This window comes from Somniosus microcephalus, unplaced genomic scaffold, assembly GCF_052327205.1.
Source record: "Somniosus microcephalus isolate GS21.2 unplaced genomic scaffold, FLI_Smic_1.0 scaffold108, whole genome shotgun sequence".
NCBI classification, from domain to species: Eukaryota; Metazoa; Chordata; class Chondrichthyes; order Squaliformes; family Somniosidae; genus Somniosus; species Somniosus microcephalus.
Genome location: NW_028225295.1, coordinates 89717 through 115651, shown reverse-complemented (window position 1 = coordinate 115651; position 25935 = coordinate 89717).

The window sequence follows — 25935 nt, the reverse complement described above, 5'->3', positions numbered from 1 at the left end:
CAATAAACTTCTATGCGTTCTACATACGTGGCCCAATCTTCAACATCGGCATCGAAATCGTTGATGTTACCACGCTTAGGCATCCTCGCAATCTTCTTGAGAAACAAAAAAAAAAATTTCTTTTATTTTTTTTTTCTTTTATTTTAAAATGGCGGTTTCCCGCGCTTGTCTTCTTCCCCCGCCTACTAAGATGGCGGTTTCCCGCGCTTGTCTTCTTCCCCCGCCTACTAAAATGGTGGCTTCCCGCACTTGTCTTCTTCCCCCGCCTACGAAAATGGCGGCTTCCCGCGTTTGCCTTTCTCCCCCGCTGGCTGTAATGGCGATTGCCGTATTGCTGCCGTTCGTGCCTCCCCAGCGGTTCTCAATTCGTGCCTCCCAGCCCTTCTTGCAGTCCGGTCCTTTCCACCGGCTGCGGCTGAGTTCTCCGCGTTTTTTTTAAATTTTCTCCCACGCCTTACGCTGTCCCGGTCGCTGCGCCTCGCGGCCTCGGTAGCTGCCCGGCCTTTTTCACCGGTCGCGGTCGAGCCCTCTCTCGACGCTGTTGCGTCTCCCAGCCCGCTTGCAGCCCGGTCTTTTACACCGGCTGCGTATGCATTCACCGCGGCTCCCGTGCCTTACGCTGCCCCAGTCTCAGCACCTCTGGCCCCGACTTCTGTCCGGCTCTTTTCCCCGGCCGTGGTCGAGTTCTCTGCCCTTATATCCTCCGTTTTCCCTCCCCTACTCCACAGCCAACATGGCCGACTTGCTGCTCGTCGCTGATCGGCTTACCCACCACCGTGGTAGAAGGGATGATCACTGCCTGTCGCTGATGGAAGGCTTCATGTCAGGATTCTTCCTTTGCTCTTCAGACCCGAGTCTTTTCTCAGCAGGATGATGAGGGCGGATGCCTCTTCTCGACGCCCGTTAAACTGCCTTGGATGTATCTCTGCCGCAGGGTAAGATCGTACTCGTCGCCACTGTTAAGTCTGTGTGTCCCAGTTATGGTTAATATGAATCACTGCACACAGACCACAAGAATAACTTTAACAGGTCTTTACTAGTCGAAGGTCAGGGCTGAACTACCCAGCAAATTACTACACAGCACTTATATACCGGTGTGGTCACCACCGGTATTACCGTATACAGCAGCCAGAGAAAGTAGTACATCTCTTAAGGTGGAACAGGTTTAAGTTCTCTTAAGGTGGAACAAGTTACATACACCACACCTTTCTTAATTAATCTTTTAGTTATTCTTTGCTGGCTTTTAAATGCTTCCCAATCTTCTATCCTCCCACTAGATTTGGCTACTTTATATGCCCTTGTTTTCAGTCGGATAATATCTTTTATTACTTTACTTAGCCACGGATGGCTGTCTTTTCTTTTACGCCCCTTTTTCCTCAGTGGAACATACTTTTCTTGAAAGTTGTGAAATATCTCCTTGAATGTACACCACTGCTCATGTACCGTCTTACACCTTAATCTATTTTCCCAGTCCACTTCAGTCAACTCTGCTCTCATACCTTCATAGTCTCCTTTATTTAAGCTCAGTACGCTGGTTTGAGATCCAACTCTCTCACCCTCCAACTGAATTTGGAATTCAACCATGTTACTCATTCCAAGGGGATCCTTCACTAGGACATTTTTTATTAATCCTGTCTCATTACACAGGACCAGATCTAAGATTGCCTGCCCCCTGGTTGGTTCAGTAACATACTGCTCAAGGAACCCATCCCTAATGCACTCTATGAACTCTTCCTCAAGGCTGCCCTGCCCAATTTGATTTGTTCAGTCAATATGAAAGTTAAAATCTCCCATGATTATAGCTGTTCCCTTATTACAAGCCCCAACTATTTCCTGATTTATACTCCGACCAATAGAGTTGCAACTGTTAGGAGGCTTATAGACTACGCCCACTAGTGACTTTTTCCCATTATTATTCCTTATTTCCACCCAAACCGTTTCACTATCCTGATCCTTTGACCCAATATCATTTCTCACTATTGCAGTGATTCCATCCTTTATTAACACAGCCACCCCACCTCCTTTTCCTTCCTGTCTGTCCTTCCTAATAGTGAAATACCCCTGGATGTTTAGTTCCCAGTCATGGTCACCCTGCAGCCATGTCTCCGTAATGGCCACCAGATCATACCCATGTGTAGTTATTTGTACCGTCAACTTGTCTATTTTGTTACGAATGCTGCGTGCATTCAGATAAAGAACTTTTAAATATGTTTTGTGACAATTTATTCCTGCTTTTACCCCCTTTACTACTTTACCTTTATATATTCTGTCCCTTCCTGACACGCTCTGGTTTTTAATTCCCCCTCTGCTACCTTGCTCTATTGCCTTCTCCGCTGACATTTTTATTTTTCGCTCTCTTGAAAGCTCCCCCCCACTAATTTGTTTAAAGCCCTCTCTACAGCCCTCGTTATTCGATTCGCCAGGATTCTAGTCCGAGCACTGGCCAAGTGAAGTCCATCCCAACGGAACAGCTCTCTCCTGTCCCAGTACTGGTGCCAGTGTCCCAAGAAGCAAAACCCATTACTCGCACACCAGTCTTTGAGCCACGCATTTAACTCTCTGATTTTATTTACCCTAGCCAAATTTGCTCATGAGGGCAGGTACAGCATGGGTTAGATACAGAGTAAAGCTCCCTCTACACTGTCCCAGCAAACACTCCCAGGAGATGTACCGCACGGGTTAGATACAGAGTAAAGCTCCCTCTACACTGCCCCATCAAACACTCCCAGGGCAGGTACAGCACAGGTTAGATACAGAGTAAAGCTCCCTGGACACTGTCCCATCAAACACTCCCAGGGCAGGTACACCACGGGTTAGATACAGAGTAAAACTCCCTCTACACTGTCCCATCAAACACTCCCAGGGCAGGTACAGCACGGGTTAGATACAGAGTGTCAGCCGTGGCTCAGGCGGCAGCACTCTCTCCTCTGAGTCAGAAGGTTGTGGGTTGAAGTCCCACTCCAGAGACTGGAGTCTAAAACTCTGTGCTGCCCCTCCAGTGCAGTGCTGAGGGAGTAAAGCCCAGTGCAGAGTAAAGTTCCCTCTGCACTGCTCCACTGACAGGCCTGAGCCCCAAACTGAGAAGAGCGCCCTCTGCTGCTTTCCACTTGTCTCAGCAGCGGGAGAAGCAGGCGGCGGAAGTCCCGCCTCTCGAACACCCCGATTGGTTGGAGGACCCGTCGCCACCTCAGTCCTCCGAGCTCCGCCCACTCTCTCCCTATTGGTCGGAGCTCCCGTCAGTCACCGCCGTGGAGTTGATGACGTGCCCCAGTCCGGCTCCCTGCAGAAGACAAGGGGCAGCGGCCACTCAATCCACTCCGCTCGGTGCCGGGAGGGCGCTGGGACGGTGCAGTTTGTATTTTCTTTTTATTTATCTCCCCGCCCGCGCTTCTCTCCGCTATATATAAAAAAAACCCCTGATAAAACTCACTTTCCGCCGGTGATCCATACTCTCGCGGTTGCCCGGGCCTTCCCCAGAATGCGAGGCGCTGCGCAGGCGCGGTAGCGGCTCAACTTCGGGAGCGGGGCCCGGCGGCGCATGCGGAGTAGGGGGAGGGGCCTGTTCAGTGGGGGAGGATGATTGACAGGGGCCCAGGGTGTGTGCTGAGCATGCGCGGTGCGGGCCGGGCGCCTGTGGAGCAGGAGAGGGCGGGGCCATGGGGCGCATGCGCGGGGTCAGCTGCAACTTTAGAGTCACAAAGGAACCGAGTGTCTTCAAACGATAGCAAAATACTGCAGATGTTGGAAATCCGAAATAACAACAGAAAATGCTGGAAAAACTCAGCAGGTCAGGCAACATCCGTGGAGAGAAATTTGAGTTGACGTTTCGGGTTGGACCCTTCTTCAAAAGAAAGTTTCAACCCGAAACGTCAACTCAAATTTCTCTCCACGGATGTTGCCTGACCTGCTGAGTTTTTCCAGCATTTTCTGTTGTTATTTCGAGTGTCTTCAAATCTCTCCCCTCCTCTTCTAATTTCCTGTAAAACCAGTTTATAAAAGTCATCACTGAAAGTACATAGAAGATATTACCCGCGCCCAGGGCCTGATTGACGGGAGCTTCCGACCAATAGGGAGCGAGCGGGGCAGGGCTGGAGGAGCGAGCCGGCGGCGGGTCCTCCAACCAATCGGGGAGCCCAAGGGGCGGGACTTGCGCCGGCTGATTGGGACAGAGGAGGCTGACGGGAGATTTAATTTCCCGCCTGCTCCAACTGCCCACCCTGCAACGTCGCCGGCGTGCACTGACTGACGCTAAGCTCTCCACCAATGAGCGAGGGGAGGCGGACCGACCGAGGGGCTTTCGTCCTCCAACCAATCGCGGCGAAGGAGGAGGCGGGACCTGGGATCGGCCCGCCGCCATTTTGTAAAGCGGCCTGGTCAGAACTGGGAAAGTTTATTTTTAATGTTCCTTTCCCATTTTACAGCTCAAACTAATTTTGTTTTACAGAAGATACTTGTTTTAAAAAAAGCAGTTTGTTTTTAAATTGATGAAACAGAAACAAGAAACCCTGCGAAGCAAATGTGAGTAAAATTTTTTTTTCTCCCTGAGTTACTTTTTAAAATATTAATGTTCTGCATTTTTAATTATTAATTTCAAGCACTTTAAGATAAATATGGGAGTGGTGGGGGTTCTCTTCAAGGGACAGGCGCTCTCTTTTTCTATGAGTTTTAATTAAAGGGACCGCGTCCCCGTGGATGACCGATTTTAAAGGGACAGCGTCTCCCTTTTTATTATAATGTATATTTAAGAGACAGACATTTAAAGTAGGGCTAATCCCCTGCTCCCGTGAGTGCTTGGTGAGAAATCAGGTGCTGTTTGCTCTCGCCCCCTCCCAATTTTCTGCCAAGGGACAGAAAGCAGAGAGTAGTGGTGAACGGTTGCTTTTCAGACTGGAGGGAGGTAAACAGTGATGTTCCCCAGGGGTCGGTATTAGGATCAATGTTCCCTCTTTTTTTTTTGAGGTGCGTGGCCCCTTTAACGGGCTGCACGGCCCATTCAAATTTCTGCGCATGCGCGTTTATTCCATTTATAGGGCGGTGAGCCGGCTGCGCGGGACCTCCAGACCGCTGCGTGGCCGCGCAACTTAACGTGAACATTGATTCGGACCACTGCTTTTTTTGATATATATTAATGACCTGGACTTGGGGATCCAGGGCAAAATTTCAAAATTTACAGATGACACGAAACTCGGAAATGTAGCAAACAATGAGGATAGTAACAGACTTCAGGAGGATGTAGCCAGACTGGTGAAATGGGCAGAAACGTGGCAGATTAAATTTAATGTAGAGAAGTGTGAAGTGATTCATTTTGGTAGGAAGAATGAGGAGAGGCAATATAAACTAAATGGTCCAGTTTTAAAGAGGGTGCAGGAACAGAGAGGCCTCGGGGTGTATGTACACAAATCTTAGAAGGTGGCAGGACAAGTTGAGAAGGCTGTTAAAAAAGCATACAGGATCCTTGACTTTATTAATAGAGGAATAGAGTACAAAAGCAAGCAGGTTATGCTAAGCCTTTATAAAACACTGGCTAGGCTTCCGCTGGGCACCACACTTTAGGAAGGATGTCAAGGCCTTGGAGAGGGTGCAGAAGAAATTTATGAGAATGGGACCAGGGATGAGGGACTTGAGTTACGTGGAGAGACGGGAGAAGCTGGGGTTGTTCTCCTTAGAGCAGAGAAGATTAAGAGGAGATTTGATAGAGTTGTTCAAAATCAGGATGGATTTTGAGAGAGTAAATAAGGAGAAACCGTTTCCAATGGCTGAAGGGACAAAAACCAGATTTAAGGCGATTGGCAAAAGAACCAGAGGAAACATGAGGAAACAGATTTTTACACCAAGCTGTTGTGATCTGGAATGTGCTGCCTGAAAGGGCGGTGGAAGCAGATTCAATATTATAATTCAAAAGAGATTGAGATGAATACTTGAAGGGAAAACATTTACAGGGCTTTGGGGAAAGAGCAGGGGGAGTGGGAATAATTGGATCGCTCTTTCAAAGAGCCGGCACAGGCACGATGGGCCGAATGGCCTCCTTCTGTGCTGTATCATTCTGTGATGCTATTCTACACAGACACACACACATACAGTCAGACAGACACACAGATACAGATACTCACTAAAATACAGTCAGACACACACTCACATTTTTTCTGCATGAACTTTTATTATTAATTTCAAAGACTTTAAGAAAAAGGCGGGAGTGGTGGGCGGAGGGCTCTTAAAGGGACAGGGACTCTCCTTTTCAATGTGATTTTCATTAAAGGGTCCGAGTCCCTCCTTGCCTGTGGAGGACCAATTTTAAAAGGACAGCGTCTCGAAATCAGGTGCTGTCTGCGTGTGAACCACCTCCTCCCAATTTCCTGCCAAGCGATCCCTGCAGGCACCACTCCACTCTAGGAGTGGCTCCTAGAATCAGACAGCACAGAAGGAGGCCATTCAGCCCATCGTGCCTGTGCCGGCTCTTTGAAAGAGCTCTCCATTTAGTCCCACTCCCCTGCTCTTTCCCCATAGCCCTGAAAATTTTTCCCCTTGAAGTATTTATCCAATTCCCCAGTGAACGTTATTATTGACTCTGCTTCCACCGCCCTTTCAGGCAGCGCATTCCAGATCACAACAACTCGCTGCGTCAATAAAATTCTCCTCACCTCGCCTCTGGTTCTTTTGTCAATGACCTTAAATCTGTGTCCTCTGGTTACCGACCCTCCTGCCACTGGAAACAGTTTCTCCTTATAAGCTACAGCTATACAAAGCCCTGGTTAGACCCCAGAGAGTCACAGAGTCATAACGGCACAGAAGGAGGCCATTCGGCCCATCGAGTCTGTGCCGGCTCTCTGCAGAGCAATCCAGTCAGTCCCACTCCCCCGCTCTATCCCCGTAGCCCTGCAAGTTTATTTCCCTCAAGTGCCTATCCAGTCTCCCCTTGAAAACATTGAGTGTCTCCGCTTCCACCACTTCCGTCGGCAGCGAGTTCCAGGTCCTCACCACTCGCTGCGTAAAAAAGTTTTTCCTCACGTCCCCCCTGTATCTCTTGCCCAAAACCTTAACTCTGTGTCCCCTAGTCCTTGTACCATCAACTAGTGGGAACAGCCTTTCCCCGTCTAGCCTATCCAAACCCGTCATAATCTTGTACACCTCTTATCAAATCACACCTCGGCCTCCTTTGCTCTAATGAAAACAAATCCAGCTTCTCCAACCTCTCCTTGTAGCTAAGATCCCCCATCCCCAGAACCATTCTGGTAAATCTCCTCTGCACCCTCTCGAGGGCCTTCACATCCTTCCTAAAGTGTGGTGACCAGAACTGGATGCAATACTCCAGTTGTGGCCTAACCAGCACTTTATTAAGGTTCAGCATAACTTCTCTACTTTTGTACTCAATACCACCTCCTTCACCTGGCACCTTCTCGTGCAAGCGCAGGAGATGCAACACATGCCCTTTTACCTCCTCCCTTCCCACTGTCCAGGGCCCCAAACACCCCTTCCAGGTGTAACAGCGATTTACGTGTACTTCTTGCAATTTAATATACTGTATTCACTGCTCACGATGCGGTCTCCTCTACATTGGCGAGACCAAATTCAGATTGGGTGACCGCTTTGCGGAACACCTCCGTTCAGTCCGTACGGGTGACCCTGAGCTTCCGGTCGCCTGTCACTTTAATTCACCGCTTCACTCCCACTCTGATCTCTCTGTCCTCGGGCTATTGCATTGCTGCAATGAAGCTCAATGTAAGCTCGAGGAACAGCACCTCATCTTTCGATTGGGCACTTTGCAGCCTGCCGGACTCAACATTGAGTTCAACAATTTCAGATAATTATCCCTGACCTCATTTTTCATGCAGTATGATTTTTGCCATTCCCATTTGCAACATTTTATCTTTCCTGCCTTTTACAAAAGTACAGGATGTTCTTTCTACTCCTTCCTCCCCTCCTAACCCCCCCACCCACCCCCTGTCTCTGCACCTGCTTAATATCTGTTACACCTCCAGATTTTTCCAGTTCTGATGAAGGGTCCCAGACCTGAAACGTTAACTCTGTTTCTCTCTCCACGGATGCTGCCTGGCCTGCTGTGTATTTCCAGCATTTTCTGTTGTTATTTCCTCTATTTATGAAGCCCAAGATCCCATATGCTTTGTTAACCACTCTCTCAATATGTCCCGCCACCTTCAGGGACCTACGCACATTAACTCTCAGGAACTCCCTGGAGCACTGTGTACAGTTCTGGGCACCGCACCTCAGAAAGGATACACTGACCTTGGAAGGAGTGCAGCACAGATTCACCAGAATGTTACCCGGGCTCCAAGGGTTAGATTATGAGGGAGAGATTACATAAACTAGGCTTGTGTTCCCTGGAATCTAGAAGATTAAGGAGTGATTGAGGATTTTAGGATTTTGAAAGGAATTGGGAGAGTAGACAGAGAGAAACTTTTTCCGCCGGTGGGGGAGTCGAGGACAAGGGGACATCACCTTAAAATCAGAGCCAGGCCATTCAGGAGAGAAGTTGGGAAACACTTCTTCACACAAAGGGTGGTAGAAGTGTGGAACCCTCTCCCACAGAAAGCAGTCGATGCCAGCTCAATTAATCATTTTAAATCCGAGAGTGATAGATTTTTGCTAGACAAGGGAGCAAAGGGATATGGAGCCAAGGCAGGTGGGTGGAGTTAAGACACAGATCGGCCATGATCTCATTGAATGGCAGAACAGGCTGGAGGGGCTGAATGGCCTCCTCCTGTTCCCATGCTCCTATTTACTCTATCAAAACCCTTCATGTTTTGAACACCTCTATTAAATCTCCGCTGCACGTTCTCTGCTCCAAGGAGAACAATCCCAGCTTCTCCAGTCTCTCCACATAACTGAAATCCTCTGTGTATTTGTTGAGGCGCAGCAGGCTATAGCAAACAGCTTTCTTAAGAACATAAGAAATAGGAGCAGGAGCAGGCCATTCGGCCCTTCGAGCCTGCTCCGCCATTCAATAAGATCATGGCTGATCTTCTACCTCATCTCCACCTTCCCACCCAATCCCCATATCCCTTGATTCCCCATGAGTCCAAAAATCTATCGATCTCAGCCTTGATTATACTCAATGACTGAGCCTCCACAGCCCTCTGGGGCAGAGAATTCCAAAGATTCACAACCCTCTGAGTGAAGAAATTTCTCCTCATCTCAGTCCTAAATGGCCGACCCCTTATTCTGAGACTGTGACCCCTGGTTCTAGACTCCCCAGCCAGGGGAAACAGTCTCCCAGCATCTACCCTGTCAAGCCCTGTAAGAATTGTAGATGTTTCAATGACATCACCTCTCATTCTTCAAAATTCCTGGGAATATAGGCCCAGTCTCCTCAATCTCTCCTCATAGGACAATCCCCCCATCCCAGGAATCAGTCTGGTGAACCTTCGTTGCACTCCCTCTCAGGCAAGTATATCGTTCCTTAGGTAAGGAGACCAAAACTGTACACAATACTCCAGGTGTGGTCTCACCAAGGCCCTATATAATTGCAGTAAGACTTTACTCTTATACTCCAATCCTTTTGTAATAAAGACTAACGTACCATTTGCTTTCCTAATTGCTTGCTGCACCTGCGTGTTAAGATGAGAAATGATAAAGGCAAGAAGTCACTTGTGGGAGTGGTGTACAGGCCCCCTGACAGTAACCACACGGTAGGATGGAGTATAAAGGAAGAAATAATGGGAGCTTGTCAGAAAGGTATGGCAATAATCATGGGGGATTTTAATCTACATATAGACTGGAAAAATCAGATGGGCAAAGGGAGCCTAGATGAGGAGTTCATAGAATCTTTTTGGGATAGTTTCTTATAACAGCACGTTCTGGAGCCAACCAGAGAGCAGGCTATACTAGACCTGGTATTGTGCAATGAGATAGGATTAATTAATGACTTCATAGTGAAGGTGCCCCTAGGTAGCAGCGATCATAATATGATTGAATTTTACATTCAGTTTGAGGGAGAGAAGAATGGGTCCAAGACTTGTATTTTAAACTTAAATAAGGGCAATTATGAGGGCATGAAAGCAGAGCTAGCTAAAGTGAACAGGCAAATTAAGTTAAGGGATAGGTCAATAGAGTTGCAGTGGCAGACATTTAAGGGGATATTTCAGAATACACAGAATAGATACATTCCAACGAGAAAGAAAAATTCCAAGGGGAGGACCCACCATCCGTGGTTAACTAAAAAAGTTAAAGATAGTATCAGACTTAAAGAAAAAGCATATAATTGTGCAAAGATGGCTGGCAGGTCAGAAGATTGGACAGAATATAAAAAACAGCAAAGAATGACTAAAAGATTAATAATGAGAGAAAAATGAGAGTACCAGAGAAAGCTAGCTAGAAATATAAACACAGTTAATAAGAGTTTCTATAGATATTTAAAAAAGAAAAAAGTTAACAAAGTGAGCGTTGGTCCTATAGAAAGTGAGTCTGGGGAATTAATAATGGAAAATAAGGAGATGGCAGTTGAATTGAACAGGTATTTTGCATCGGTCTTCACTATAGAGGATTCAAGTAACATCCCAGAAATAGCTGTAAATCAGGAAATGGAAGGGAGGGAGGAACTCAAGAAAATTACAATCACCAGGGAAGTGGTACTGAGCAAATTGTTGGAGCTGTGGGCTGACAAGTCCCCGGGGCCTGATGGACTTCATCCTAGGGTCTTAAAAGAAGTGGCTAGTGAGATAGTTGATGCGTTGGTTTTAATTTTCCAAAATTCCCTAGATTCGGGGACGGTTCCATTAGATTGGAAAATAGCGAATGTAACTCCTTTATTCAAAAAGGGAGGGAGACAGAAAGCAGGAAACTACAGGCCAGTTAGCTTAACATCTGTCATCGGGAAGATGTTAGAAGCTATTATTAAAGACGTTATAGCAGGGCACTTGGAAAAGTTCAAGGTAATCAGGCAGAGTCAACATGGTTTTGTGAAAGGGAAATCATGTTTAGCCAATTTATTGGAGTTCTTTGAGGAAGTAACATGTGCTGTGGATAAAGGGGAACCGGTGGATGTACTGTACTTAGATTTCCAGAAGGCATTTGATAAGGTGCCACATCAAAGGTTATTGCGGAAAATAAAAGCTCATGGTGTAGGGAGTAACATGTTGGCATGGATAGAAGATTGGCTAGCTAATAGGAAACAGAGAGTAGGCATAAATGGGTCATTTTCTGGTTGGCAAGATGTAACGAGTGGTGTGCCACAGGGATCAGTGCTGGGACCTCAACTTTTTACAATTTATATAAATGACTTGGATGAAGGGACCGCAGGTATGGTTGCTAAATTTGCTGATGACACAAAGATAGGTAGGAAAATAAATTGTGAAGAGGACATAAGGAGGCTACAAAGGGATATAGATCAGTTAAGTGAGTGGGCAAAGATCTGGCAAATGGAGTATAATGTGGGGAAAATGTGAAGTTGTCTATTTTGGCAGGAAGAATAAAAAAGAAGCATATTATCTAAATGAGAGATTGCAGAGCTCTGAGATGCAGAGGGATCTGGGTGTCCTAATGCATGAATTGCAAAAGGTTAGTATTCAGGTACAACAAGTAATCAGGAAAGCTAATAGAATGTTATTGTTTATTGCGAGGGAAACTGAATACAAAAGTAGGGAGGTTATGCTTCAGTTATACAGGGCATTGGTGAGACCACATCTGGAGCACTGTGTACAGTATTGGTCTCCTTATTTAAGGAAGGATGTAAATGCATTGGAAGCAGTTCAGAGAAGGTTTACTAGACTAATACCTGGAATGGGCGGGTTGTCTTATGAGGAAAGGTTGGACAGGCTAGGCTTGTATCCGCTGGAGTTTAGAAGAGTAAGAGGTGACTTGATTGAAACATATAAGATCCTGAGGGGTCTGGACAGGGTGGATGTGGAGAGGATGTTTCCTCTTGTGGGAGAATCTAGAACTAGGGGTCACTGTTTAAAAATAAGGGGTCACCCATTTAAGACAGAGATGAGGAGAAATTTTTTCTTACAGACGGTCGTGAGTCTTTGGAACTCTCTTCCTCGGAGGGCGGTGGAAGCAGAGTCTTTGAATATTTTTAAGGCAGAGGTAGATAGATTCTTGATAAGGAAGGGGGTGAAACGTTATCGGGGGTAGGTGGGAATGTGGAGTAATCGGATCAGCCATGATCTTATTGAATGGCGGAGCAGGCTCGAGGGGCCAAGTGACCTGCTCCTAATTCGTATGTTCGTATGTAACCTGTGCAGCAGCTGAGGCCTGAAAATCAGCTTCACTGCCCCTGGGCTCGGAAAGGGGGACATGAGGCAACATTCTCCCTCTTACCCCTTTCTATACTCCTTTTACAGGGTTTTAGAAGTGGAGCATTTACAGACAGGAAGCTCAGACCGAACATCACGTCAAGAACAGACAGAGTCGCTCGATTCATCAGGACCTGATTCAGTTGGTCTTCCAATCTGCTGGCACACCAGCGAGTTCACACTAATGAGAGACCTTTTAAATGTTCTGAGTGTGGGAAGAGCTTCAAAATCTACAAGTACCTGAAGCAACACCAGTGGCTACACACTGGGGAGAGCCCGTTCACCGGCCCCGTGTTCCTGAAGGGATTCACTCAGTCATCCGCTCCGATGATACACCAGCAAGATCACACTAGGGAGAGACCTTTAACCTGCTCCGTGTGTGGGAAGTGATTAATTGCACCCTCCGTGCTGCTGTGACACCAGCTTGTCCACACCAATGAGAGACCGTTGACCTGCTCTGTGTTTTTGAAGCGATTCTCTCATTCTGCCACCCTCCTGAGACACCAGCTTGTTCACATTAAATGTTCTGACTGTGGGAAGAGCTTTAAAACCTCTGGGGATCTGAAGAAACACCAGTTGGTTCACGCTGATGAGAGACCATTTAAATGCACTGACTGTGGGATGAGCTTTAAAAGCTCCACGCATCTGAATGGACACCAGCGTGTTCACACCGGGGAGAGGCCATTCACCTGCTCCGTGTGTGGGAAGGGATTCACTCAGTCATCCCACCTGCTGGCACACCAGCGAGTTCACACTGATGAGAGACCATTTAAATGTTCTGACTGTGGGAAGTGGTTTAAAAGCTCCAGCAATTTGACTACACACCAGCGAGTTCACACTGATGAGAGACCATTTAAATGCTCTGACTGTGGTAAGAGCTTTAAAAGCGGGCATCTGAGTGGACACCAGCGTGTTCACACTGGGGAGAGACCATTCACCTGCTCCGTGTGTGGGAAGGGATTCACTCGGTCATCCCACCTGCTGGAACACCAGCGAGTTCACACTGATGAGAGACCATTTAAATGCTCTGACTGTGGTAAGAGCTTTAAAAGCACCGGGGAGCTGAAGATACACCAGCGAGTTCACACTGGGGAGAGACCATTTAAATGTTCTGACTGTTGTAAGAGCTTTAAAAGCACCAGGGAGCTGAAGATACACCAGCGAGTTCACACTGATGAGAGACCATTTAAATGCTCTGACTGTGGTAAGAGCTTTAAAAGCACCGGGGAGCTGAAGATACACCAGCGAGTTCACACTGGGGAGAGGCCATTCACCTGCTCCGTGTGTGGGAAGGGATTCACTCAGTCATCCCCCCTGCTGGCACACCAGCGAGTTCACACTGATGAGAGACCGTTTAAATGTTCTGACTGTGGGAAAAGGTTTACAAGGTCCGGAGATCTGAAGGAACACCAGCGTACTCACACTGGGGAGAGGCCATTCACCTGCTCTGTGTGCGGGAAGGGATTCACTCAGTCATCCAACATGCTGACACACCAGCGAGTTCACACTGATGAGAGACCATTTAAATGCTCTGACTGTGCGAAGAGCTTTAACAGCTCCGGGGAGCTGAAGAGACACCAGCGAGGTCACACTGTTCTGTAGCACAGGGCCCTGCTGACAGCTGGGGTGACATGAACGTGGAATGGATGAATGTTTTATAAATTTTTGTACTGCTGTTTAATCTTTCAATCTGTTGTGCTGATGATTCCCTTCGATTGACTGTTGATGGTGTTACATAGAATGTACAGCACAGAAACAGGCCATTCGGCCCAACTGGTCCATACCAGTGTTTATGCCCCACACCCACCCTACTTCAATTAACCCGATCAACATCTCCTCCCATTCCTTTCTCCCTCATGTAGCTTCCCCATAAATCCATCTGTGCTGTTCACCTCAACTACTCCCTGTGGTAGCGAGTTCCCCATTCTCACCATTCTCTGGGTAAAGACACTTCTCCTGAATTCATTACTCGATTTATTAGTGACTATTTTAAGTTTGTGGCCTCATAAATATGATGAGACTCTGTTAAGCTGACCAGTATGTTGTTGTACTTTGTCTTTTTCTGATAAATTAAACATTACTGAGCCCTTGTACGCGTGTTATGGGATGAAGTTTTTTTTTATTCGTTCATGGGATGTGGGCGTCGCTGGCAAGGCCAGCATTTATTGCCCATCCCTAATTGCCCTTGAGAAGGTGGTGGTGAGCCACCTTCTTGAACCGCTGCAGTCCGTGTGGTGAAGGTACTCCCACAGCGCTGTTAGGGAGGGAGTTCCAGGACTTTGACCCAATGACGATGAAGGAATGGCAATATACTTCCAAGTTAGAATGGTGTTTGACTTGGAGTTGGTGGTCATAGAGTCATAGAGTTATACAGCACAGAAAGAGGCCCTTCGGCCCATCGTGTCTACACCGGCCATCAAGCCCTGTCTATTCTAATCCCATTTTCCAGCACTTTGTCTGTAGCCTTGTATGCTATGGCGGTTCAAGTGCTCATCTAAATACTTCTTGAATGTTGTGACGGTTCCTGCCTCTACCACCCTTTCAGGCAGTGAGTTCCAGATTCCAACCACCCTCTGGGTGAAAAGTTTTTCCTCAAATCCCCTCTAAACCTCCTGCCCCTACCTTGGTTATTGACCCCTCTACTAAGGGGAAATGTTCCTTTCTATCTACCCTATCTATGCCCCTCATAATTTTGTACACCTCAATCAGGTCCCCCCTCAGCCTTCTCTGCTCTCAGGAAAACAACCCCAGCCTGTCCAGTCTCTCTTCATAGCTGAAGCGCTCCAGCCCAGGTAACATCCTGGTGAATCTCCTCTGCACCCTCTCCAATGCAATCACATACTTCCTATAGTGTGGCGAGCAGAACTGCACACAGTATTCCAGCTGTGGCCTAACTAGCGTTTTGTACAGCTCCATCACATCCCTGCTCTTATATTCTATGCCTCGGCTAATGAAGGCAAGTATCCCATAAGCCTTTTTAACCACCTTTTCTGCCTGTCCTGCTGCCTTCAGGGATATATGTATTCTATCAGGTGTTCCCATGTGCTTTCTGTCCTTGTTCTTCCAGGTAGAAGAGGTTGTCGGTTTGGGAGGTGCTGCCGAAGAAGCCTTGGCGAGTTGCTGCTGTACATCTTGTAGATGGTACACACTGCAGCCACGGTGCACCGGTGGTGGAGGGAGTGAATGTTTAAGGTGGTGGATGAGATGCCAATCAAGCGGGCTGCTTTGTGTTGGGTGGTGTCGAGCTTCTTGAGTGTTGTTGGAGCTGCACTCATCCAGGCAAGTGGAGAGTATTCCATCACACTCCTGACTTGTGCCTTGTAGATGGTGGAAAGGCTTTGGGGAGTCAGGAGGTGAGACACTCGCCATGAATACCCAGCCTGTGACCTGCTCTTGTTGCCACAGTATTTATGTGGCTGGTCCAGTTAAGTTTCTGGTCAATGGTGACCCCCAGGAAGTTGATGGTGGGGGATTCAGCGATGGTAATGCTGTTGTATGTCAAGGGGCGGTGGTTAGACGCTTGCTTGTCGGTGTTAGTCATTGCCTGGCACTTGTGTGGTGCGAATGTTACCTGCCACTTATCAGCCCAAGTGTTGTGTCGCAAGGGGTTTTATACCCTTATCTATATAACAATTAAGAAGGACTCCGGGGTGGAGAGTTTAGTTAACGGACATTTTATTTACAATGTGCTTCTTCACTCTATGCACTACATTTCCCATAGTGCATTGCAAATCACCACTACGGTATCCCATGTGGGACAATTCTAATACACATTCAAAATACACAACATATTTCCTCCCCTTAAAATAGAATGTCCACAAAACAGAGTAACTGAAAATGACTATAACTTTGGAAGAGAGGGTAGACTGCCTTGACATTCCGCTAACCCTGGGGATTATTCTGCCCCATACACACAGGTTAGCACTAACTGTAACTAAGGCGCTCTGGAGGCTGCCTTTCTCTTTGGGGGTAACGCCTAGTCTCAGGAGCAGGCTCTGGCTGGCTCTCCCATGACCCTGCAGGCGTGGCTTCCTCCCTCGATGGCACAAGAGTGGATGGTGCCACCGTCTCAGGGTCGGACGACCAGTCCCTGCTGGAGCCCCCAGCAGGTCCTTGATCCTCTGTTTCTTGGGTTACCTGTGGCGACTGTCTTGGCAGTAACTGGTCTACATGCCGTCTCCATGTTCGGTCGTCTCCGGTGCGGACTCGGTATGAAACGGGGCCTGTCTTTTGAATGACCGTAGCCGGGACCTACCCCTCCGGGGTGGTGTAGTTATGCGCGAGGACTTTGCCCCCCCACCACAAAGTGTCATTCTTTGGACCTCTGAGCTCGTCTGCTGACTTGATCCTGCTGATTGGCGTGCACCACTGCTTCTGTGGACGTTGGCCTTAGCAGGTCAAGGCGTGTCCGTAGCTGCCTTCCCATGAGTAGGTAAGCAGGAGATGCTCCAGTCATAGCCTGAGGCGTGTTTCGGTATTTCAGCAAGAAAGCATTCAGGCGCTGCTTTAGAGGAGCATCACTTCTTGCAGCTTTCAACGCGCGTTTCAGCATTCTGACAAACATCTCCACCAATCCATTCATGGATGGATGATAAGGCGTGGAGAACGTGTGCTGGATTCCATTGCTCTTGAGGAACTCCTCCATCTCCTGGGATGTGAACTGTGTTCCATTGTCGGTTACTGTCAGGGTTGGGGTCACGAGGCCGTGTAGACACGGGGCCGTGCTGTCCGGGCGAGGCTGGTTCTGGACCCAAGTGCAGACAGACGAGACGAGAAGCAGATATGCTGTCTTAAATAACAGTACTTTACTAGAATCACACAGGTAAACAGTTACAAAACATAGGAGCTCAAGACAAGCTACCACATAGGCAAATGGCTAGTCAAGATAGGAACTCAAGACAAGCTACCACAGGGCAACCAGCTTGTGCAAAGTGAGCACCTTATCAAGACTAAGCAACTTGTCAAGACCGAGAACAACAGGAAGAACCACAGAACTTAAATACAAGCAAAAACATAACACAGATAAACAGTTATAGACATAGGAGCTCAAGACAAGCAACCACTAAGGCAACCGGCTTGTCAAGGCAAGCTACCACAGGGCAACAGGCTTGCCGAGACAGAGCACCTTGTCAAGACTAACTCCCTTGTCAGGACTGAGCACAGAGGGAAGAAACCACAGAACTTAAATACAAGCAAAAACAGGTGAAACCAATAAACCAGATAAAAGGCAGTTAAGTAATAAACAGGAGAAACAAGTAACAATTAACAAAGGGAAACCAACCAGTGAAGGTGCCATCTAGGGGTTATTGAAGGAACTGACCGGCACCCTCACCATTACGATCTGCTCCAGCGGACCAAATCGCCCGAACATCTCTCTCAGGGTCTCGATGGTTTTCTCCGTAGTGGTAGTGGACATTACTGCAACCTCCGGCCATTTCGAATGGGAGTCCACCACGACCAGGAACATCGCTCCTTCCACTGGTCCCGTGAAGTCCAAATGGATCCGTTGCCACGGTGTCGCTGGCCATTCCCATGGATGCAGTGGCGCTGCTCTTGGCGTATCCCTGGTTGTCTCACATGATGGACATGATTTTGCTTCAACTTCAATTCCATGATCGAGACCGGGCCACCAGAAGTAGCTTCGTGCCAGCTCCTTCATCCGGACAATACCACAATGTCCTGAGTGCAGCTCGTTGAGGACATGTTTCCGCAGCTTTGGTGGTATGATCACTCGCATGCCCCAAAGGAGGCATCCTGACGTGGCAGACAACTACTTCCCTCTTGACAGGTAAGGTAGGAGCTCAGGTGGTGCATCTGACACCCGTGATCCATCTCCTCACATCACTCGATCCAGCACCTTGGATAGTGTAGGGTCCACTCTGGTCTCTTTCTTGACCTGCCGGGCCATGACAGGGGCATTGCTCACCATGTCAAAGTAGAAAATCTTCTGCTCACAGCCTTCAGAGGGCACAGGCAGCGGAAGTCTTGACAATCCATCCGCATTGCCATGTGCTGCTGACCTCCGGTATTTGATGTTGTAATTGTGTGCGCTTAACATCAGCGCCCAGCGCTGCATCCTGCACGCTGCCAGGGAGGGTATTCCTGTGTGTGGACCAAAGATCGATGTCAGAGGACGATGATCCATCAGCAAGGTGAATTTCCTTCCGAACAAGTAGTGATGGAACTTTTTGATTCCAAAGATGATGCCCAAAGCCTCTTTTTCGATCTGCGGGTATTTCACCTCTGCCTTGCTGAGGGACCTTGACGCGAATGCAATCAGCTTCTCTTCGCCTGACGGAAAGATGTGGGACACGAGTGCGCTGACACCATAAGGCGACGCGTCACAGGCCAGCTGAATCTGCAACGATGGGTCAAAGTGCGTCAACACTCTGGGGTCAGTCAAAGCTGCTTTGGCTTTCTTGAATGCAGCTTCGCACTCCTTCATCCATGCCCAGGCCTTGCCTTGACACAGCAACTCATGTAATGGCTTCAACAGTGATGCCAGCTGTGGAATAAACTTTCTGTAATAGTTCAGGAGACCTAAGAATGACCACAGCTGGCCGACATTTGTAGGTGCAGGAGCGTCGGCAATGACTTTCACTTTCGACGGTGCTGTGTAGGCCGTCCGCATCGATGACATGGCCTAGGTACTCCACTGATGGCTTGAAAAATTCGCATTTGTCCTTGCGAACGCGTAAGCCATATTCTTCAAGTCTTCCCAGTGTCTTCGTCAGGTTCTGCAGATGTTCGTTGTCGTCCTTTCCTGTAAGAAGTCACACAACACCAGGTTATAGTCCAACAGTTTTATTTGAAATCACAAGCTTTCGGAGCGCTGCTCCTTCGTCAGGTGAAGTGGAGAGATGCATAAAGACACAGCTTATATAGTCAGAGAATAATGTCAGATGATTACAGGTAATCTTTCTAACTGCCATTTGTCGCGCCTCGGCAGAGAGATAATCACAGCGATCAAAGGTGTGAATGGTGTCCAAACAGGTTAGTCAGGAAAACATTACATCAAAGAACAATGAGGTGGGGTCACAAGGGGTCAAATATTGCAGATGCTGAGGTCTGTATGAAAAACAAAAAACAGACCGAAAAACATTTTTTTTGCTGGAAATCACAGCAGGTCCGGCCGCATCTGTGTAGAGAGAACAAGCCAACGACGACTCGAGTCTGGGTGACCCTACATCAGGTGGGGTTACATGTAGCGTGACATGAACCCAAGATCGCGGTTGAGGCCGTCCTCATGAGTGCGGAACTTGGCTATCAGTTTCTGCTCGGCGATTTTGCGTTGTCGTGTGTGTCTCGAAGGCCGCCTTGGAGAATGCTTACCCGAAGATCGGAGGCTGAATGTCCTTGACTGCTGAAGTCAAGTCAAGTCAAGCTGAACTGGGAGGGAACACACCTGCCTGGTGATTGTTGCGCGGTGTCCGTTCATCCGTTGTCGCAGTGTCTGCATGGTCTCACCGATGTATCATGCTCCGGGGCATCCTTTCCTGCAACGTATGAGGTAGACAACGTTGGCCAAGTCACATGAGTATGTACCATGTACCTGGTGGGTGGTGTCCTCACGTGCGATGATGGTATCTGTGTTGATGATCTGGCATGTCTTGCAGAGGTTGCCGTGGCAGGGTTGTGTGGTGTCGTGGTCGCTGTTCTCCTGAAGGCTGGGTAATGTGCTGCGAACGATGGTCTGTTTGAGGTTAGGCGGCTGTTTGAAGGCGAGTAGTGGAGGCGTGGGGATGGCCTTAGCGAGGTGTTCATCATCATCGATGACATGTTGAAGGCTGCGAAGAACATGGTAGCGTAGTTTCTCCGCTCTGGGGAAGTACTGGACGACGAAGGGTACTCTGTTGGTTGTGTCCCGTGTTTGTCTTCTGAGGAGGTCTATGCGATTTTTTGCTGTGGCCCGTCGGAACTGTCGATCGACGAGTCGAGCGTCATATCCCGTTCTTACGAGGGCGTCTTTCAGCGTCTGTAGGTGTCCATCGCGTTCCTCCTCGTCTGAGCAGATCCTGTGTATTCGCAGGGCTTGTCCATAGGGGATGGCTTCTTTAATGTGGTTAGGGTGGAAGCTGGAGAAGTGGAGCATCGTGAGGTTGTCCGTGGGCTTGCGGTAGAGTGAAGTGCTGAGGTGTCCGTCTTTGATGGAGATTCGTGTGTCCAAGAATGAAACGGATTCTGAGGAGTAGTCCATGGTGAGTTTGATGGTGGGATGGAACTTGTTGATGTTATCGTGTAGTCTTTTCAGTGATTCTTCGCCGTGGGTCCATAGGAAGAAAATGTCGTCGGTGTATCTGGTGTATAGCGTTGGTTGGAGGTCCTGTGCAGCGAAGAAGTCTTGCTCGAACTTGTGCATGAAGATGTTGGCGTATTGGGGTGCAAATTTTGTCCCCATGGCTGTTCCGTGTGTTTGGGTAAAGAACTGGTTGTCGAAGGTGAAGACATTGTGGTCAAGGATGAAGCGGATGAGTTGTAGGATGGCGTCTGGAGATTGGCTGTTGTTGGTGTTCAGTACTGAGGCTGTCGCAGTGATGCCGTCATCGTGGGGGATACTGGTGTAGAGTGCCGAGACGTCCATCGTGGCGAGGAGTGTTCCTGGTTCAACTGGTCCGTGGGTGCTGAGTTTCTGTAAGAAGTCTGTAGTGTCACGACAGAAGCTGGGGGTTCCCTGTACGATGGGTTTCAGTATGCCCTCGACGTATCCAGAGAGGTTCTCACACAGGGTTCCGTTGCCTGATACGACAGGACGTCCGGGTGTGTTGGCTTTGTGTATCTTTGGGAGGCAGTAGAAGTCTCCCACGTGGGGAATACATGGGATGAGAGCGCGTAGGATGCTTTGAAGGTCTGGATCAAAGGTCTTGATCAGTCTGTTGAGTTGGCGGGTGTGTTCTTTGGTCGGATCTGCGGGTAACTATCTGTAGTGTTCCTGGTTGTCCAGTTGTCGGTATGCTTCTTTGCAATAGTCCGTTCTGTTCTGTATGACGATGGCTCCTCCTTTGTCTGCTGGTTTGATGATGATGTTGCGGTTTGTCTTGAGAGCGTGGATGGTGTTGTGTTGTGCTCAGATGACATTCTGGACTGTCTTGTGAGTGCGGCTGATGAATCTGGCGTTGATGCATCTCCTGACAGCTTGAGCATACATATCAAGCTTAGGGCAGTGACCCTCCGGAGGGGTCCAATTTGACTCTTTCTTCTTCGGTTGCAGCAATGCGGATCCCTCTGTCTGCTGTTCCGGATCATTGGTTGTCTCATTGGGTTCGCTGCTGACATCTTGGGATTTGTGGAAGAATTCCTGGTGCCTCATTCTCCTGATGAATTCCTCTGTGTCTGCCGCGAGACCGATGGGGTCCATTTTGGTGGTGGGGCAGAAATTGAGCCCTCGGCTGAGAACTTCAATTTCGTCTGGTTGAAGGGTGTAGTCGGACAAGTTGACGATGGACTTCCCTGTGGTTTCACCCGTGGTACCGGGGGCGGCTTGGTTGCTGCTGGTGGTGATGCCAAGTTTCTCAAGCTTCCTGTTCTTGGTGTGCATGTAGGCAGTGTAGTTCCGTTGCCTTGTCTGTTTGGCAGTGTCTCGTAGCTGGTCTGCTGTGTCCTGAGCACAGGCTGAGAATATGGACTCTATCTCGGTTTTGAGGTTGCGGCGTCTGCTGTAGAGCTGGTGTACAAGATGGTTGAGGAGTGTGCGAGAGGTACGATGGCAGAGTCTCTCAGCGTAGTGTGTGTTGTAGGTCGACTTCAGTGGGTTTGTGATCTGTAGTCCTTTTGGGATCTTTTCTGCTTTCTTGCATCTCTCTAGAAACTTGATGCCTGTGTCGATATGCGCGATCTTCTTGGAGATCCTCTCCACTTTGAGCCGGCAGTTTGTGGTGTCGATAGTAGTCATGGTGTGGAGATGCCGGAGTTGGACTGGGGTGGACAAATGTAAGAAGTCACACAACACCAGGTTATAGTCCAACAGTTTTATTTGAAATCACAAGCTTTCGGAGCGCTGCTCCTTCGTCAGGTGAAGTGGAGAGATACATAAAGACACAGCTTATATAGTCAGAGAATAATGCCAGATGATTACAGGTAATCTTTCTAACTACCATTTGTCGCACCTCAGCAGAGAGATAATCACAGCGATCAAAGGTGTGAATGGTGTCCAAACAGGTCAGTCAGGAAAACATTACATCAAAGAACAATGAGGTGGGGTCACAAGGGGTCAAATGTTGCAGATGCTGGGGTCTGTATGAAAAACAAAAAACAGACCGAAAAACATTTTTTTTGCTGGAAATCACAGCACGTCCGGCCGCATCTGTGTAGAGAGAACAAGCCAACGACGACTCGAGTCTGGGTAACCCTACATCAGGTGGGGTTACATGTAGCGTGACATGAACCCAAGATCGCGGTTGAGGCCGTCCTCATGAGTGCGGAACTTGGCTATCAGTTTCTGCTTGGCGATTTTGCGTTGTCGTGTGTCTCGAAGGCCGCCTTGGAGAATGCTTACCCGAAGATCGGAGGCTGAATGTCCTTGACTGCTAAAGTGTTCCCCAACTGGGAGGGAACACTCCTGCCTGGCAATTGTTGTGCGGTGTCCATTCATCCATTGTCGCAGTGTCTGCATGGTATCGCCGATGTACCATGCTCCGGGGCATCCTTTCCTGCAACGTATGAGGTAGACAACGTTGGCCGAGTCACATGAGTATGTACCATGTACCTGGTGGGTGGTGACCTCACGTGTGATGATGGTATCTGTGTTGATGATCTGGCATGTCTTGCAGAGGTTGCCGTGGCAGGGTTGTGTGGTGTCGTGGTCGCTGTTCTCCTGAAAGCTGGGTAATTTGCTGCGAACGATGGTCTGTTTGAGGTTAGGCGGCTGTTTGAAGGCGAATAGTGGAGGCGTGGGGATGGTCTTAGTGAGGTGTTCATCATCATCGATGACATGTTGAAGGCTGTGAAGAACATGGCGTAGTTTCTCCGCTCCGGGGAAGTACTGGACGACGAAGGGTACTCTGTTGGTTGTGTCCCGTTTTTGTCTTCTGACGATTTCCTGTGACAAGGATATCGTCGAGATAACATTGTACCCCTGGGATGCCGCTTAAGATCTGGTCCATAGTCCGCTGAAACAATGCTGGTGCTGACGTTGTACCAAAGGGTAGGTGACAGTACCTGTAGAGGCCCTTGTGGGTGGCGATGGTGAGGTACTTCTGTGAGTCCTCTTCTACATGCATCTGCAAGTAGGCTTGGCATAGATCAATCTTGCTAAACTTCTGACCGCCTGCTAGACCCGCGAAAAGATCTTCAATGATGGGGAGGGGGTACTGTTCAGCTGAGAGCACAGGATTCACTGTTACTTTGAAATCTCCACATAAGCGAACCACGCCGTCACTCTTCATCACTGGTACCACGGGCGTGGCCACTCACTGTGTAAAACCGGCACCAGGACCCCTATCTTGACCAGACACTCCAGGTTAGCCTCCACCTTTGGTCTGAGGGCGTAGGGAACGTTCCTGGCCTTCAGGAATCGTGGCTGGCTGTCAGGCTTCACCTTGAGTTTGACCGTAATCCCCTTCATACTCCCCAATTCTCCGTCAAAGACAGCCGCATGCTTTGTCAACACTGCCGCTAGCCCCACCTCTTCGACTGACACCGCATTCTGTGAGGGTGCCAGTCAGTTCCTTTTTGTAACCTCTAGATGGCACCTTCACTTGTCACTGTTCCTTTGTTAATTGTTTCTCGTTCTCTGGTGTTAATTGTTCCTAACCCTGTGTTAGTTTTTAATCAGCCTGTTAGCTGTTTATGGGTGGCACCTGGTTTTCTTGGTATATAAGTTCTGTTGTTGTTTCACTCAGTGCCCAGTCCTCACTAGGGTGAACCAGGGAGTTAGTCTTGACAATGTTCCTTGTCTTGACTAGGTTCTCTGTGTGACTAGCCTTTCCTCTATGGCAGCTTGCCTTCACAAGCTGGCTGCCATAGTTCTCTTGAGCTATGTATCTAAGTCTGTGCCATAGTTCTCTCGAGTTATGTATCTAAGTCTGTGCCATAGTTCTCTCGAGTTATGTATCTAAGTCTGTGTTCTAGTTCTCTTGAGCTATGTACCTAAATCTGTGTTCTAGTTCTCTCGAGCTATGTATCTAAGTCTGTGTTCTTGTCTCTGGATTTAAGATGTATTTAAGTCTTGTTCTGTTGAGCTGCTTGTCTTGGTAAGGTGCTGTTTGGACTAGCGTGTTGCTATGTGGGAGCCGTTGGGATCTTGTCTTGAGCCTTGCATTGATAAGCCGATTACCCTCGGGGTAGCTTGTCTGGAGTTGTGTCTCGGCAAGCCGGTTGCCCCTTGTGGTAGCTTGTTGCAAGCTCAGTATAGACAAGTGGGCTTCCTCATGGAAGCTGTCCTGAGTTCCTATCTTGACTAGCTGTCTTGTAACTTGTCTCTAGTTCTCTTGTCTCTAGTTCTTATGTATATTGCTGTGTCCCTTGTGTTAATCTGGTTATGTGTGAATTTAGTAAAGTTCAAACAAAGTATTGTATATTTGTCTCTTGTCTGGTTTCTGCATTTGGGTCCAGAACCTACCTTGCCCGGAGAGCACGGCCTTGTATTTATACGGCCCCGTGGCTCCCCAACCCTGACACATTCACTTTTTTCCAATCCAGATGAATTTTCTCCAACCATTGCCTGCCCATCAGGGATGGATAGTCACCCTTGACCACGTAAACTGGCAGCATCACAGTTTGTCCATTAAGCTCCACCTTGACCTCCGTCTTACCCAGCATTGGGACCGTTTTCCCAGTGTAGGTCTTTAAGATGAGCTTGGCCGGCTTCAGTGATAGGTGGTTCAGTTTTTCTTTGAATAGATTCTCTGAAATCAAGGAGACAGTGGCCCCCGTATCCATTTTGACCGGTATTCCCTCTAGTAGTGGAGTGAATCCATAGCCTGATGAGCCTCCATTCACTGTTAACACATGGAGATTCAGCTCCCCATCAGAGTCTGTGTCACTGTCTTCCTGTACTTGTTTCACCATGTGTAGGTTTTTCTTTTTAGAACGCCAGTTGGATGTGTTTCCTTGTTTGTTTTTGTGTGTCTCTGTGTAGGATTGTTTGCTTTGCCCTTTACACACACGTTCAATGTGTCCTTTCTTTTCACATTTCTGACAGGTCAGGTCTTTACACCAGCATTCAGATGGCTAATGACCTGACCTTCCACATCTGTAACACTCTCTGGCGCCACTTGCATGCTTATCCGGTGTAGCTGCTACCCTGTGCACTCTTGTTGCAGCCCCCAACAGCTGTGCATCTTTAGCTGCTAACTCCATAGACACAGCGAGCTCCACTGCTGATTTAAGCGTCCGTTTGTCAGTCGTGAGCAAGCACTTCTGTGTTGCTTCACATCTTGATCCACACACAAACCTATCACGGACAGTGTCATTTAGAGTTTCACCAAACTCATGATGCTCAGTTAGCTTCTTTAGCACTGCAACATATTCGGCTATGGACTCACCCTCCCCTTGGTTTTGTTTCTCTCAACAATCAGCAGCAGCTTGGGTGCGTAATGTGTTTCCAAAACTTCCACAATCTGATCATATGTCTTAGCGCCGGGCTTATCCGGGCGCATCAAACTGCGTAACAAGCCAAATGTTTTTGCTCCGATCACACTGAGGAACGTCGCCACTTTCACGTCATCTTTAATGCCATTTGCAGTCACAA